Source organism: Rhinolophus sinicus, linkage group LG01 (assembly GCF_036562045.2).
Source record: "Rhinolophus sinicus isolate RSC01 linkage group LG01, ASM3656204v1, whole genome shotgun sequence".
In the NCBI taxonomy this organism is placed as follows: Eukaryota; Metazoa; Chordata; class Mammalia; order Chiroptera; family Rhinolophidae; genus Rhinolophus; species Rhinolophus sinicus.
The window spans coordinates 175,953,000-175,968,325 of NC_133751.1; the positions used below are offsets into that span (position 1 = coordinate 175,953,000).

Genomic DNA, 15,326 nt, shown 5'->3' on the forward strand with positions numbered 1-15,326 from the left:
AGTTTATAATCCTAACACCCTCCTGGAGAGATGGTTCTATATACACGTCAGTGAAGGATGAAGCACCCAAAGCACAGCTTTAAGAGAATATATTTTGTTTTTTACTAACCAATGAAAGGATTTGGCAGTAATTTTTTTAAGCATATGGATTGAAGTATTTTGGGAAATGCTAAGGGGCTGATGTTCTATTTCTTTTTAGAATTTCAAGTTATAAAATAAGATTTTGGCTAATTTAGTCTGCATCCAAATTCAGCGGTGTTTATTAAAGGCAAGCTTTAACTTTCTTACTAGATTATCTACAAAGCAGTAGTTAGCTTTAATTAGGAATTCAATTTAAAAATTCAAATAATCAAAATAATGCAGGATTCAATGTCTTTAGTCTGCCAAAATAAGAAGAATAGATTAAAAAATAACCCTGAGCCCAGGACAATATGGGCCCAACCTACACCGTGATTTTGAGCATGCTCTTAAATTCATCATTTCTTCTACTGCTTTTAAACATAATTTTACTTTAGGGAAGCTGCCTTATCTTTTGCTTTACCTATAATAAAGATTAGCACACTTTCTCTACAAATACCTGTACTTATATTAAGCTCAAAAAAATCTTATGTTTCCTAATTGTGCCAGGCAAATCCTTGGCCATTCTGGTTGACCATTGATCCAAGAGCACATTAAATAAAAATGAAGCTTTCCAGTTTCTTGCTTTACATTACTTTAGCCGTATGCAATTCCACTGGATATACAAAGGAATTATTATTATTCTTTCTTTGGCTCTTTCCTTAGATCAATAATCTGGCCAATATTTACTGAATATCAGCTATGCACATACTCCTTCAAAGAACTGCTTTCACAGGCTGCCCAAATAAACAGCTATAAATCTTTGCTCAAATCCAATCCCATTACTTCTTAATTAGCTAATATAGAAAGCCATAAAAATATGTTTTTAGAAACTAGAAAATTAGTCTGAAGGCTAAGAATTCTCTTCACCACACCCACATACTAGAAGAATCCAGTGACTAAGGATCAATCACCCTCCCTGCCCTATCCATGAGCTGGACAGTGATGGAAACCATGCTATTCAAGTCTATTAATATCTGGTTCCTGAGATTTGGATAATGAATTGGGAAGTGGGGATCCTTCTAAGTGGTGTGCTGGAGCTGGCTGGAGCTGGCTCAGGAGTACCTATGTGCATCTCTTCCCAAGCTTCGAAGACCTCAGGTTGGCAGCTTGAGATAAGCCATGAGGAAAGTATTTATATACACCTCCATGACTTTCATCCGAATTTCTCCTCCACCAAAAAGTTATCCAAATCTATTCTGTTCCTAGGTTCAGATGATAGGAATTTAGCTAGCAAGTTTATCGTTTACATCAAGAAATCAGAACTTGTAAGAACCAAAACTTATAAGATCCCCAGCCCTCAGGGAACTTCCAAAGCATTCAAAGGGACAAGACATAGGCAATGCAGTGAAGGGCAAGTGTACAAAATACTACTGAAGTTGGCAGGAAGGATGGACAGCAGGTATCAGAATCATTTGAAACTGTCAGGGAGAGCTCAGAGAAGTGGCATTTGAAGCAGGTCTTAATTGATGGTTATGATTTGAGTCAGCTGGAAAGAGTGGAAACAGTCATCCTGGTAGGATTAGTGAACAGGAGGTAAAGAGTAAAGTGAGCCAGAAATGGACTTTGGGGCAGCCTGGGAATACCTGGAAAGCTAGAGAGGCAGAGGGAGCTACTGAGGTTCTGTGAAGAATGTGATAAAAAAAGTATTCTAGGAATATTTGTTTCAATACTGCTCAACCCCTGGTTTTCCTGATCTCTGACTTCTTTCTGATCTCTGATAACCTTAAGTCCCTTAGTTTTCAGACTTGTTAGACTAGAACTCACACTGGTACCAGCATGCTGGCATGTCACCTCGTAACCCCGAGCCTCCCGCTGGGACAAAACAAGTAACAGCTGACACCAACTTTCTCTCATACAGCTCATGTTAGGTGTTACCAAAGAAGTGGTTTAGAACAAATTTCAGCCTAGCTTTTGTCTTCGGCAAGTTGTAAAATAGCAGAATTTAAACGAAGGTGATCTTCATCTTCAATATTTAGAAAAAATATGCACATGCATTAAAACATTCTCTTTGAACCCCAAACGTCTCTCCCTGCAGAAATCACTTCCTTATAAATATTTCCACCACTACTACTATTCTTAGTACTAACCTCTTAGTCTTAATCTCTGTAGACTCTGGAATCAAACTATTTGAGATGGGATTTGGGGGGGGGGGGTGGCAGGAGGAGGGAAGGGGGGCAGGAGTGGCCGCTATTTATTGAGAACTTTCTCTGGGCCCTTTTGCAAGTGCCGTTAAAGCCTCACAGTAATCCTGTAAAATAGGAAGACACTGAGGCCTAGTTCAATATTTGTATCACTGCACATTCTAATTTTGGTTTCAGTGTCTGGCTCTTCCTAGGTTCTATGGGCCTTTAGGGCAGGATATGGCTTTGTACATGTATAACCCAAGTCCTCCACATGCCCATAATACATTTTAAAAAAACACTATTGAATAGAAACAATGTCAGAAATGATCATTAACTTTAATTTGAAAGGTTAAAATAATAATACTGGGTTTGGCAATGCAAATTATTGCAACACAGAAGGGAAGATGGTCTCATTTCTGAGGAAACTCCTTGATCCTTTTTTATCTCCCTTATTTCGTCTTCTTACTGAAAAATGTCATGCTGCTCTTGACTTTCCCTTACAGGAGCCTCCAATCCAGGCCTTGCTTATTCCCTAAGTAACCCATGTTACAAAATTACCTTGTCTTCTCTTACTATGAAGTTTCCATTTCTTTATAAAATAGCAGATAGCAACAAAGCGTAATCATCATCAACATACAAATTACTAGTAACCCCTTCATTATCCTAGTTGTTTCTTTAAAGAAGAGTGCTTAGATTCATTAAATGAGCTAAAATGAACCTCTCATTACTAGAGCCGCAAGTTGTACAGCATATGTACGTGTTGTCAACACCCACCTACCCCCAGGCTTCAGTGACTTTGAAACCTTAGGGGAAGTGGGGTCCCATCTGAGACAGATCAACCTTGATGGGATGGATTCTTGAAAGCAGAACTTCTTAAACTTCACTTGTTACAACACAGCCCCTGTTTCAGTAGGACTGGGGTGGAGCGTGCGTAGCTACACTTCTAATAAACTGCCAGATGATGGCCATGCTGTCTGGTGCAGACCACACTGCAAGTAGCAATACTTGAAGCTGTTCCACTGTTTTACTGCTTGTTGTTAATACCTTCACTTCTACAGCTACAGATTTCCTAAATGTATGAAGATGTAAGATCTTTTTTTCAAAATACCTCTAGGGTCTACAAGATCTATAACACTGGAAATTGAACTGGGAGAGCAAAGAAACAAAGAGCGGGATGATAGGCACATATCAATATACACACGTCCAAACCAAGCCTGCAGGTATTTAAAAGAGAATTACAGAAAGCCGAGATTGTTGCTTTTTTCCTGCCTCATCTTCCTAGACAACCTTTGGGTTGCAAAATGTCTTTTAGCAAGCTAATGACAGCTTACTTACACTGTCATGTTACCTCATAGGAGAAGCAACGACTTTTTTATGAAAAGGAGGGGTGTGACATGATACCATATCAGGGCCAGATGTGAGAGGTAAAACAGAAGACTTTTATTTTCAACTGAAGGTCATTGAATCAGTGTGTGTGTGTGTGTGTGTGTGTGTGTGTGTGTGTTTAAATATGTGAGACCAGTCGAGAAAGAAAAAAAAGAAAACTGGGCAAAATAGATGAGTAAGCAATTTATAGAATATGAAACCTAAATAACAAATAAACATAGGATGAAAAGATAAATTAAAGCCACCATGAGATATTATTTCACATCCATCAAACTGGCAAAAATTAAGTAGTCGGACATTACCACGTGTCAACAAGGAGGAGGAGTCAAGAGGATTCATACATACACTGGTGGGGAGTTTTTTGTAAACCTGAAGAGATGCACATCCTACAATTCAGCAATTCCTGTCCCAGGTACATCCTAGGAAAATCTTCACAGATTTTTCACTTTAAAAATCCCTATCAGGATTATTTGTAATAGGACAAAGAAAACTTTTTTAAGAAAGAAAAAGATACACATTAAATGTCACTTGTGAAAAACAGCTAAACTGCGGCATTTTCAAACCAGACTATTATACAGCTGTGGGAATGAATAAACTAGAGTTGCCTATAAACAATACGCAGAGAGGGAGAAAGTTGCAGGCACATACTATATATTATATGCATGATTTGCATAAAACGTAAAACATGCAAAACATAATGCATTGTTTGGGACCCAAACATAGGTCTATTACTGTAAGAGAATAGGAAACAGAGGAGTGGGTCCCTCTGCAGTAGGAAAGTAATGTTTTATCTTTTAAGGTGACAGATAAAAAATATGGGGGTTTGTCATATGTCATACTTTTTTGTGTATCTTAAAGATTTCATAATAAAATATTAAGACCTTGTCTTGGTGAACCAGTAACCACATTCCCTTAATAGAAAATTGATTAGCAATGAATTGTGACCAGAAGCTGTATTCAAGTTACATTCATTCTGAAGTTTACTAAAACTTCAGAAACATCAAACTGGGATTAGTACTATAGTTCAAAAGGAATTATTTGTGTGCACCGAACAATCTTTTGCTTTCTAAATCAATGGTCTTGAAGTGAGACCACTAGGAAAATCTCAAAAAGAAAATATTAGAACTTTTTTTTATAAAATCCTTTTGATTCCTAGGTTTTGTCTGTTATATAACATACATAATGGACATAAGTGCAAATTATTTTCATTAATTTATGTAACATAATTTATAATATATTCTTGCACAGTGATAAGTGTACATCATTTACAAATAAATATTTACTGACCAGGGTGCAAGATAAAACAAAGTTTAAACACCAGTGTTTAAGATGACCATTAAATTGACTTTAAAAACCACCTGTACAATTAACCTGTATCCAAACCCTGGAAGTTAAAAATAAAAATTTTACAGAAGAACTAGATTGTTGAGAGAGAATTTATTATCTTGAACCAGATGATTAAAACTGCAATCTGAGAACAGACTATGTCTGCCAAGTTTCTATGGATCAAATTTTACATCAGGCTTTTAAGGTAAAGTTTGATATAATGCCAACCAGTGCAGAACCAGGTCTGGATTTACTAGTGTTGAATGTTCTGTTTAAAAAAGAAGGAAAAGAAAAAAAAAGAAATTATTTGGAAAACCGACGTGAAACAGGGCACAATCTAGGAAACGGACTGCCACTCTTTAACACAAAAGCTAAATTAACATTCTCCAAAGGCTTCCAGCGATGGATATTCATTTTGGAACAGGGAGGACATATTTAGAAAGTGGCACATCACCAGAAAATGTGGGTGAGGGTGTGGGATTCTGCCTATTACAGCGCAGCTAGGATCTTTCCAGAACCAACTTTAGGAGGCAAAAACACAAAACCCATAGCACAAACCCTTTAGATTAGAGTGTAATCCTCCAATGAAATAAAGTATATAAATAAAGCACATAGCATCATTTTGTTATAAATAACTGTTTAAACAAGGTGCATTTTAAAATAAACTCTTTGGCATTTAAGCTAGTGATCTTGGTTACTGCCAAATGAATTCATAATAAAAAGGACATAGTTTTACTAAATGTATAATAAAAAAGTTAAATATACCTTTTAGTGAAAATGAAATGACTATTCACATGTATCATTTATCAATTTAACAGTGAGCAGACAGCGTAAGGGAGAGCACATCAGCCAGCTCCCAGAAAGGCTTGCATTTTGGCAGTAGCAGAAACAGGTGGGTGGATGCTACAAATATTATTAAGCCATTATTTAAGGAAATTATTATATTTCTAAGATAGTGTGCATTTTACTCTAATAATAATGTTCTCATACCAGGCAAAATAAAGCCTCTCACATAATTATTCACAAACATTCATTTGGATGCTAGCTCAGAAAATATCACTAAATGTCATGGGTTTATAGTAGTACCAATTTATACACACATCTATTTTGTGACTTATTGTAAGGGAGCTACACAACTCTACAAAAGGTGCAAAGCTTAGATGGAAAGCTACCTGTCATTTCATATCTGATAGTGGAAAGATTTATCAAACAGCTTGCACCCTGTCTCTACTGCTGATTACTTTTTAGGATTAATTCCTACAAGGTACATTATAAGATGGAATAGGTCATCCCAGGATAAAGCTTTGATGAAAGCATTTGCTAAAATTTCTAATGTCTTCCCTCAATTGCATGAGACTAAGCAAATTAATCTCCTAACATCCAGAGTCTCAAAGCAGAAGACCATTTATTAGGATATGTTCAATATAGAAAATGTAGTATGTATTATGCTCCCACCCACTAAACTCAACCCTTTGTGCCTAAGGAAAGGGGACTTAGCTTACACATTTCTCTGATGCACATAGTGGCTTGGTCCATGGTCCCATGGCTCTGCCTCCAAGAGAGTATCGAGGACCAAAGTCTTTCTCAACGGTTTTCTCAGAAAGGCTCAGAGATGTTCAAAAGTCCCCTAACAATACAGCCCCCACCCACCTAGTTTTGTACCCTTAATGCTGTTAACCACTTCCTCCTTCAGACGAGGGACAGAAACGAGGAGATGTCCAGGTTGGACAGTTTCTAAATTTATTCACCTTTTGTGTTAGAACTCTTTTAGTTGTAAATAATGGGGGGGAGGGAAGAAGAGGAGAAGAGAAGTGGGGAGGAGAGAAGACGGGAGATAAAGGCAACAGGGAAAAATGAGGCTCACAAAACTTAAAAATCTAAGGGTGGACCTCTCATATCACAAATCTTCAGACATAGCTGGATCCAGAAGATATCATCCGAACTTGATCCCTTTTCTCCACCTCTCACCTCTGCTTTTCTCAATCTGATCCTCTTTTTCTAGCCAAGTTTTACCTTACTAGTGGCCAGATGCCTGCCAGCAGCTTCAGGCTTATATCTTCCAAGCTTTAAGACCAGTGAAAAGAGAGCATTGCTTTGTAAAGAGTTCCAATAAAATTTCCTGAATGAAAATTTAATCGTTCTTATTGGCCTAATGTGGTTTATTTGCCCATCCCTGAACCAACCACTATGGTCTGAGAGGTGCAAAGGCTGCTGGGATTGGCCCAGCCCAGGTCATATGCAGTTTCAAAAGGCAAACCTAGATGCTGCGACAGGAGAAGAGCATTTCGGCAAACCCACAGCTGATCTCAGAACCCTCACTGTTCTGCCTTTGTCCTCAAAACCCTCCCACATTTTCTCAACCTAAAACCCTTTGTCCCTCACCATGTCAGTCTACACCAGACCTCCCAACATGTTTCTCTGACACAGGAAAAAACCTATGTGGTGTAGTGACCCCAGAGTCAAACAGCCTAGGGTCCGATCCTGGCTCTATCACATCAGCAAGTTGCATAATTTCTCTGTGCCTCAGTTTCCTCATCAAAAAAAGAAAAGGTAAATGACAATGGCACATCTATCATTAGGTTTTGGGACAAATAAATAAGATGATACACACAAAATACTTAAAACAGCATCTGGCACAAAGTTATCTTTCAAAAAACATTAGGTATTAGTATTCAATGATTGGTTAACATCTCACTAACACTGCGTCATTTCTGTTTGTACCTGAGATGTCTTATAAATGTAATTTACAAAAAGATATCACTTAAGGATACATATAAACATAAGGCATATCTGGAGAGTGTTTTCTAAGATCATAATTCCTAATTTACATTATCACCATCAATGTATGAATGGGTCTGTTCACTGCATGCATACCAAAGTGGGTATTATTTTTCAATCCTTCTCCATTATGAAATAATTCAGTAAACAACTATCAAATAGATCTTTTTTAATCCACAAGACACTAAACTCCTAAAAATCTAAAAATCTAAAAATGCAATAATAAATTTAGTTTATCCAAAGTTCTCACTGGTTTCATATTGTGTCTATTATCTAATTTAAATACTGATAAACCCATAAAAGAAGGAAATAGAGCTTAAAATTTGGAGTACATAGGAAAGCAGAATTCTGAACTGTAAAATATTGAGTTCTTTCCTCTCAAGAAAATGCAAAATATCTAGATATAATAGAAATAATACCATGTCCTCAAAGCATTAAAAGCAATAGCTAAGTGAATACAAGAAAAAGAGAAATTAGCCCATATTTAACGTGTGGAAGAAAGTTGCAATGAATATTTTTCCAGTAGTTGCCTAATAAGAATTTTGGTCTACTTAATTCATCAAATTGCTGCCATTTTAAAAATAAATCAAACCCGATCTAAATTTCCTTATTAAAGGTAAACTTTAATAGACCATTTATGGTAAATTTTGCGTGCTTTCTAAAATAAAATAAACACTTCTTCCACTTTCTTAGCTTTCAAGCATTTCAGGAGGAAAATCCTAATTGAGATGCAGAATACATTTATCCTCAAAGTACGTTCAAATGTTTCAGGGAATTTCGTTTTCAATAGTGCCATAATTTAATACTATACTAACAGTATAGTTAATTAATTTTCCTTTGATTCTTTGCAAAACTTGTTATCAAAACATCTGAATGAATTCTTCATACTTCTTTAAACTAAAATCTGAGTAAAGCCGACAGGAAGACAGAAAGCTTCTACTGCATGGCTAACAGTGTGGAAGCGAGGGAGTGCTAAGGACTACGCATGAAACAAGTCTCCAATGAGAGAAACTGGTTTGTGAGAAACAGAAACAGCAGGAAATCAAAACAGAGAAATCAAGAGTGTCCCTGGTGACAAGAGTGGCTCCCGGCAAAGGGGAGACTTGACCTGGACTGTGGAGAGTAGGGAGATTTAGAGAAGCAGAATGGAGAGGAAAAACATCCCACTACAAACTCTGTGCAACTCACAATGGTTCCTGTAAAAACAGGTGCATTTCCACAGACACGTCTCCTGGTTCACGGTATGCAAGGTCATTGCTTTTCCTGCTGTTCGGTAACGTAAAAAGCAGTTTTTATATTGCCCAGTAGCTTTGCAATCACTGTGGTTTAACTCTGTAGTTCTTAAAAGTAAGTTTGAACATTCTGTCGCTTATACCCACTAACTGGAATGGGTTAAAAAGGTATGTCAGTGGGAGTAATTGTTGCTGTTGCTGTTGTTATTATCACTAGTTATATTAACTTTACTCTCAACTGTTGCTTTCTGCCTAATCCCCATAAGCAATTTCCTAAGGAATAGTATCAGAAAAAAATATAATAAAAGTACCAGAGGAGATCCCAACTTATACCAAAAGAAGCAACCCAGTCTTGCAAGGGCGAACAGGACAGTGTAAGATACTAGAAACTGGCTTTCATCACCACTTTCTCAATTCATGGGCAATCCTGTACTAAGTTGTTAGAAACTAATTACAGCACTCGTAAGAACTGGCAAAAGCCAAGGCTAAGGCAAAGATAACCTCTAAACTGGGGTATACAGGGGAGAGTCCATCTTATAACAAACGTAGTAATTATTGGATTTCATCCGAAGAGAAAGACAGGCTGAGGCAGCAGCCAATACAGCACCCACTGGAACCCCACTTAGGGAGAAGTAACACAGTCGATTTCAGAGCCAAGGAGAAGGGTACATAATTTAGCCTGAAATAACCGAGATTAGCCACAACATAGTAAAGCACAAACTCACTCTACTAGGATATTATTACTCAATCTCAAAGCCATCCCTCCTTTTCCTGGGTAACAGATGAAGAAGCAGCAGCGAAGAAAATTGACCCTTGTGAGCACATTCAAGTTGGTCGCAGAAGAAGGAAATGAACCCAGGGCCTTTCACATCACTTCGAGCTCCATCTCAGCCATTCATCTTCCTCGTCTCTTTCAAAAGGAAATTGGGAGTAAAATCCCCAAAGCACCCTCAGCCCTTGGCATAATATCCATCACTCCCTTACAGACATAAAAACGAGTAAGATTTTACACTTGCCAACAAGCGTAAAATTTTACACTTGGACAGACACTGTCATGCAGGAGTTCTCAATCTTCTGAACAGGAAGTGCAACTGACGTCTGGGTGTACAGCTCTTCCTTGTGCAGGGGTGTCTCAAGTATTCCAAGTCTATGTCCACTAAATCCCAGGAGCAAAATCAAAATCAAAATTGTCCCAACACACTGCGTCACTGAGCCATAGCTACTCACTCTGTTCCACTGCCTGAGTCTCCGTGCGATGCTTAATCATGCACATTATGCCGTGTGAACACGGCACTCAGTATGTCTCAGGACACACTCGGAATCTCTCTCCTCTTCTTCCAGCAGCTCCCTGGCCAGATTTCCTTATTTCCCTAAATAGAAACCTGCCACAAGAGCTGGGAGCTATCTTTGAGTCTTCCTCTCACTCCCATATTTTCTTTTCCATCTTGCCCTGCCTTTCCATTCCTGCTATTATCCCCTTGCCTGAAGGACTAAACTGGTCTGCTGGGCTCCCTGCTTCAGTGCAACCAGAATCTCCTCCAGGTCTGTCTTAATTGCAGCTCTGTGTACGTCACCCATGCTTAGAAATATTTCAAGATCTCTATGGCCTACTAAATTAAATACCGTGACCTAGCATTTGAGACCTTTCACAATATAACCCCAAAGTCTTTTCCCAACACAACAGCCATTCTCCCCCAAAAATACATATTCTACAACCTATGTATTCTTCCCCAACCAGGTTCCCATCTCAGCCATATGCTCTCCCCATTTCTCCCAATAAAAGAGATGGCACTGCATGAAAAGTCTTCTTTGCCACATTTCTAGCCAAATCACATCCGTTTTGGAGGTCTCACTCACAAAGCTTTTCCAACTCCCCCAACCTAAGATTTCTTTCTCCTTTCATCTTCACACACACACACACACACACACACACACACACACAGTACTTTGTATTGTATTACCCTAATATACTTTTTTTATACTCAGTTTCCATTGTAGTGAAAAAATTCTGTATTTGGGTTGTTCAACATGTGAGAAAAGCCTGATTTCTATGTGGAGACCCACTGCTCCCCCTCTTCTCAGTCTATTAGAGGAGATGAGGCCTCCTTCAAGGCTCCAAGTGTGGAGCCGGAGATTCCAGGCTCCGGCAGCCAGCACGGTCCATCCCCAGCCACGGTGGTGGGTTCTGGTTGTGCACATTTCACAAGTGGAGACAACAGTGGCTGCTCTGAATTCCACCTCCAGATTTTCTTCAGAGACTGGGAAGAGCACAGAATATGGAGGATGGAAAGTTGGATGGACTGCAGGACACAGAGCGGAAAGATGAGAGAGATCTCTGACGCCTGCACTGCTCCACACAAAACCTAGTCCTATGCCTAGAGTTTCAGTTCCATAAGCAAAACAATATTGCTTTCTTGCTTCAGCCAGTTTGAGGTCCCTCTCAACCACAGTCCTACCTAATGCGCCCTTTCTGTTGTTTGTGAGCTACTGAATACTTCAGCAATATATCTGACCCTTAGTCCTGTTTCCCCTCCATGCTAGTTCCACTGGGTCACCACACAGGATACACATGTACAAAGCTTATATTTATTATGCTTACTAAGTAATTGTCCTCAAGAAATATTTTTGACATGAATTTGAGAATATTTTAATTGGGAGGAAATAATTTAATTTTAGTCCTTGGTAGTCTCTCTAGTCAGTAGACACTGAAAAGCTTTCCTCAGCAAGTTTCAGGAGGATTTTGCATTCACAATTAAACTCTTCTGTGAAAACCCATCCCTGCTTTCAGGATTACTTAAGTACTAGTGGCATATGGTACAACAGGTGTTTGGCAGCGAGTGTTTTCTTAAAAGATCTTTCGAAGACCACAAACTCATTTCTCACGTCCAAATCTAGGTAGAATATCACACTTTTTAGCTTGGCTTCCCTGACCCTTTCAATTACATATTAATTTCATCCTCCTTGAAGCTGTAGGCTTATTAGGAACTGCCCGAAGAGATGCAGTTGTGTTGTTCTGTTCAAGGCCTGAGTAAGCCTCACAGTTGTTATTCGTGCCCAGATCACAAATGCTTCAGGAAAATGAGCACGTATGTGCCCTGCCACATTGTGATGCCACGGACTCACTCGCAGGGGAAATCAGGGGCAGATCGTCTCCTAAGAGACCTCACAGTCTCTCCTAAGAGACCTCCTTTCTGGGACTCAGTGACTCGCAGACTCCAGTGCCAGCCGTCAGGCTTGCAAGCTTAGAAACCTATTTGTGGTAACCCACCCACCACACTGGATCATCTTCAAAGGGGAACTGTCATAAAACCAAGGTAACAACCAATATGGAAAATCAAAACATCAACGAGTCTAGTTTACAATAAAGCATAACTATCTTTTATTAGCTATTAGGTATTAGAAAGCTATTAGGTATTATTAGAAAACTCAAAATTCTTCGAATCACTATATTCTCTCCTATAGCTAAACTCATGGGAGACAAATGACAGTCCCAAGATTGTTTTGGTGAACACTGAAATCAAAGAAAAGGGGATTTACATGCCCTTATGAAATGTACATCAGACAAGACAGCTGAGATGTTGTTCTTATAAGAATCCAAGTAAACTGACCACATTCCCTCCCTGTGGAGAGAGCTAACTGCATAACGCCCAAGCTCCCCCTTCTTCCATATGCCGTCTAATGACATTCTCTTCAGGGTCAGGGACATAATTTGCCCAATCCAAAATAAAAATGTGGAGCTCCTTGTTGAAAATGTTGGATACAAGTGCCATTAAAGATACTAAAATATAAAATTGTTCCTTTCATCCCTGGTCTTTCTCTGTTAACCTACCATGTTGTCTTTTATTTGTTATTTACTATCATACTCCCTTGAGTACAGAAATACTGGGGGCATAGGCCCACCCCAAGGGCCTGCAGCCTTCACACTGGGACACACTCAGTAACTGGATGGGGAGTGATGAGAGGTGCTGAGTCCCCTGCTGAAACCAGCGCACCACTGTGGGATGACCACCACCATTCCTTGCACCGAGACACTGTGGGGTGTGCATGTGTGACCCCGATACTCCCAGTACCCAGACTTCCATGGGGGACAGACACTGAGAGTGGCTGCCTGATGGTGGGGACAGGGACAGACCGGGCAGAACCAGGGTACCGGGCGTGGGAAAGTAGCACTGCCCTGAGAAGCAGAGCTCCACGCCCCTGGAAAGGCACCATTGTCTCACCAGACTTCACTTACAAAAACACAAATTCAAAGATAAAATTATCAAGAGTTTCAAAATAGCGACCACAGAGCACTGCACCCCAAGCGCGGAGCCCGTCAGAGCTGGGCCCACTGTGTGAGTGCACTCATCACACACCCGCAAGCCAGTCCTGCTGCTCTTCCTTTCCTTTTCTTCTAAATGTCACAGGTTAGGACACAGCTTCACCAAGCAAATATAGTCCACTTTTACCTACAGCTACAGCTTGAGAGCTTAGCTCAGTGAAATTATAGTTCCCCTTTAATTAACCACTATTAGACTGGTATTTTATAGGCTAAGCAACTTGTACAATGTGTATTCAATTGATAATTGCACTAACAGAAGCTTTCTTATCTACCTCATTTCCAAGCCTTACTACAGCCCCCAAATACTGACAACATAGACAACTGGCCAAGCATAGCAATACCAATGGACTGAAACATGCCTCAAGCATGTATTTATCTTCATGATTTATTCAATGGATTTAATAAACCTTACGTACCTACATGCCAGGCATCATGCTAAACTGTTACAAAAATCAAGAATTATATAAAACCTTGAAGAGTGCACGCTGACGTGGAGAAGACAGACACTAAAGTGGACCAGTTAGTTTGATAAGTGCTGTGAAATCACTTGCACAAAGGAAGGGCGTCCAGCCCAGATGGGTGAGGTGAGGTGAAGGCTTTCCAGATCTTTTACATTAAGTTGTGGGAACATTTTCCCCAAGAAAACGAATGCACCCTGGACTTACACGTTCCTTTTCCTACAGACTTTCAGAATCTATTAGGTGAGAACACACCACCACCTCTGAAGTATGAAGCAGTCTTGCCAAAAAAAATCAAACCAAATCTGCTCAAGCCTCCAAATTCAACTACTGATTTACAAGAAACACAGGGGGCAGCGGAACATATTAATCTAACCATAGGGGAGACATTCAGCAAAATCCAGACACATATATTAGGTGCCTTAAAGGCATTTAAATCACATGTACATGAGTCATAGGGCACAAGTGAACCCTCTTGTGAATAGTAACAATGTTAATATTAATACTTTATTTCACAGGGCCCAGCATATTTTCAAATACTAAATATGATCATTTATTCTAGCACCATAGTTTGTACATGGTAGCCAGTCCAATATCTGCTGAATTCATTCATTTAATTAGGAATTCTGCCACAGATGAGGTTTTATCCAGGCTTTAGAGACTGTATTATGCTAAGGTGATATTGCCTTGGCTGAACTAGAACATTCCTTTTGCCCCTTTTCTTTGTTCCCCTCTGTTTTCTGAAATTTAGACATAAAATTGAGTTATCAACCACTTTGTTGGAGGTTGACCCACCTGAAACCATCATCTTGAAATGCAGCCAAGGCTATAAAACATTTCTAGAAATGTTTCCAGGAAACTGAAAAAAAAAAAAAGGAAATCAATGTTTGCAAATAAAATCACAAAATCACAGCCTGCACATAAGCAGGACTTCAGCTCAGCTTACTGCCAGCTGGAACCTGTTTGGGGCCTACATTTTTACTTGTCCTGGAAACTGCATTACGATGAGTTACAATCTAATGGCCATGGCATAGAAAGACAAGTGTTTGTTAGGAGCCCCAGCAAAAATCTGTCCAAATTTTATTACAGGCAAAAGGATAGCCTCAAAAGAAAAGCAACCTTAAAATGTCATCAGTCCTCACTGGCTATAGAAACACTATATTGGAAATGGGGAGACAAGCACAACTTAAAGACATAGCATTCTAGTGACAGGGAGCAAATCACAGTTTCAGTCTTTCTTTAAGTTCTTGGCATCACGCTGCTGACAGGCATAGTGGAAAGGAAATCTGGCTACCTGGGTTCAAGAGCCATTCACCAAAAGCAGATTCCAACTTGATCAAGTCACTACCCCTCTCTGGGTCTCAATTTCTTTTCTTTTCTTTTTTTTTTAAGATTTTTATTAAAATATAGCTAACACACAATATTATATTAGTTTCAGGCATACATCATAGTTATTCAACAATTATATACTTAAGAAGATCACCCTAAGGCCAGCAACCACCTGACACTCTACCACACTATTACAATATTATTGACTGTATATATTCCCTATGTGGTACATTTCATCCCCGTGATGTATTTG

General features: G+C 39.2%; 1 protein-coding gene across 6 annotated transcripts in view; it reads right to left on the bottom strand.

Annotated features, from left to right (window-relative positions):
• HECW2 (HECT, C2 and WW domain containing E3 ubiquitin protein ligase 2) overlaps positions 1–15,326 on the bottom strand; it is a 335,844-nt gene that overhangs the window by 240,099 nt on the left and 80,419 nt on the right. For 2 of the 6 annotated variants that reach the window (XM_074339576.1, XM_074339571.1), the window contains exon 3: positions 14,540–14,603. The exons of the other annotated variants lie outside the window; for them this stretch is intronic. The gene's annotated coding sequence lies outside the window, so the exon portion shown is untranslated. The remainder of the gene's footprint in view (positions 1–14,539; positions 14,604–15,326) is intronic. 6 annotated transcript variants of the gene reach the window in all.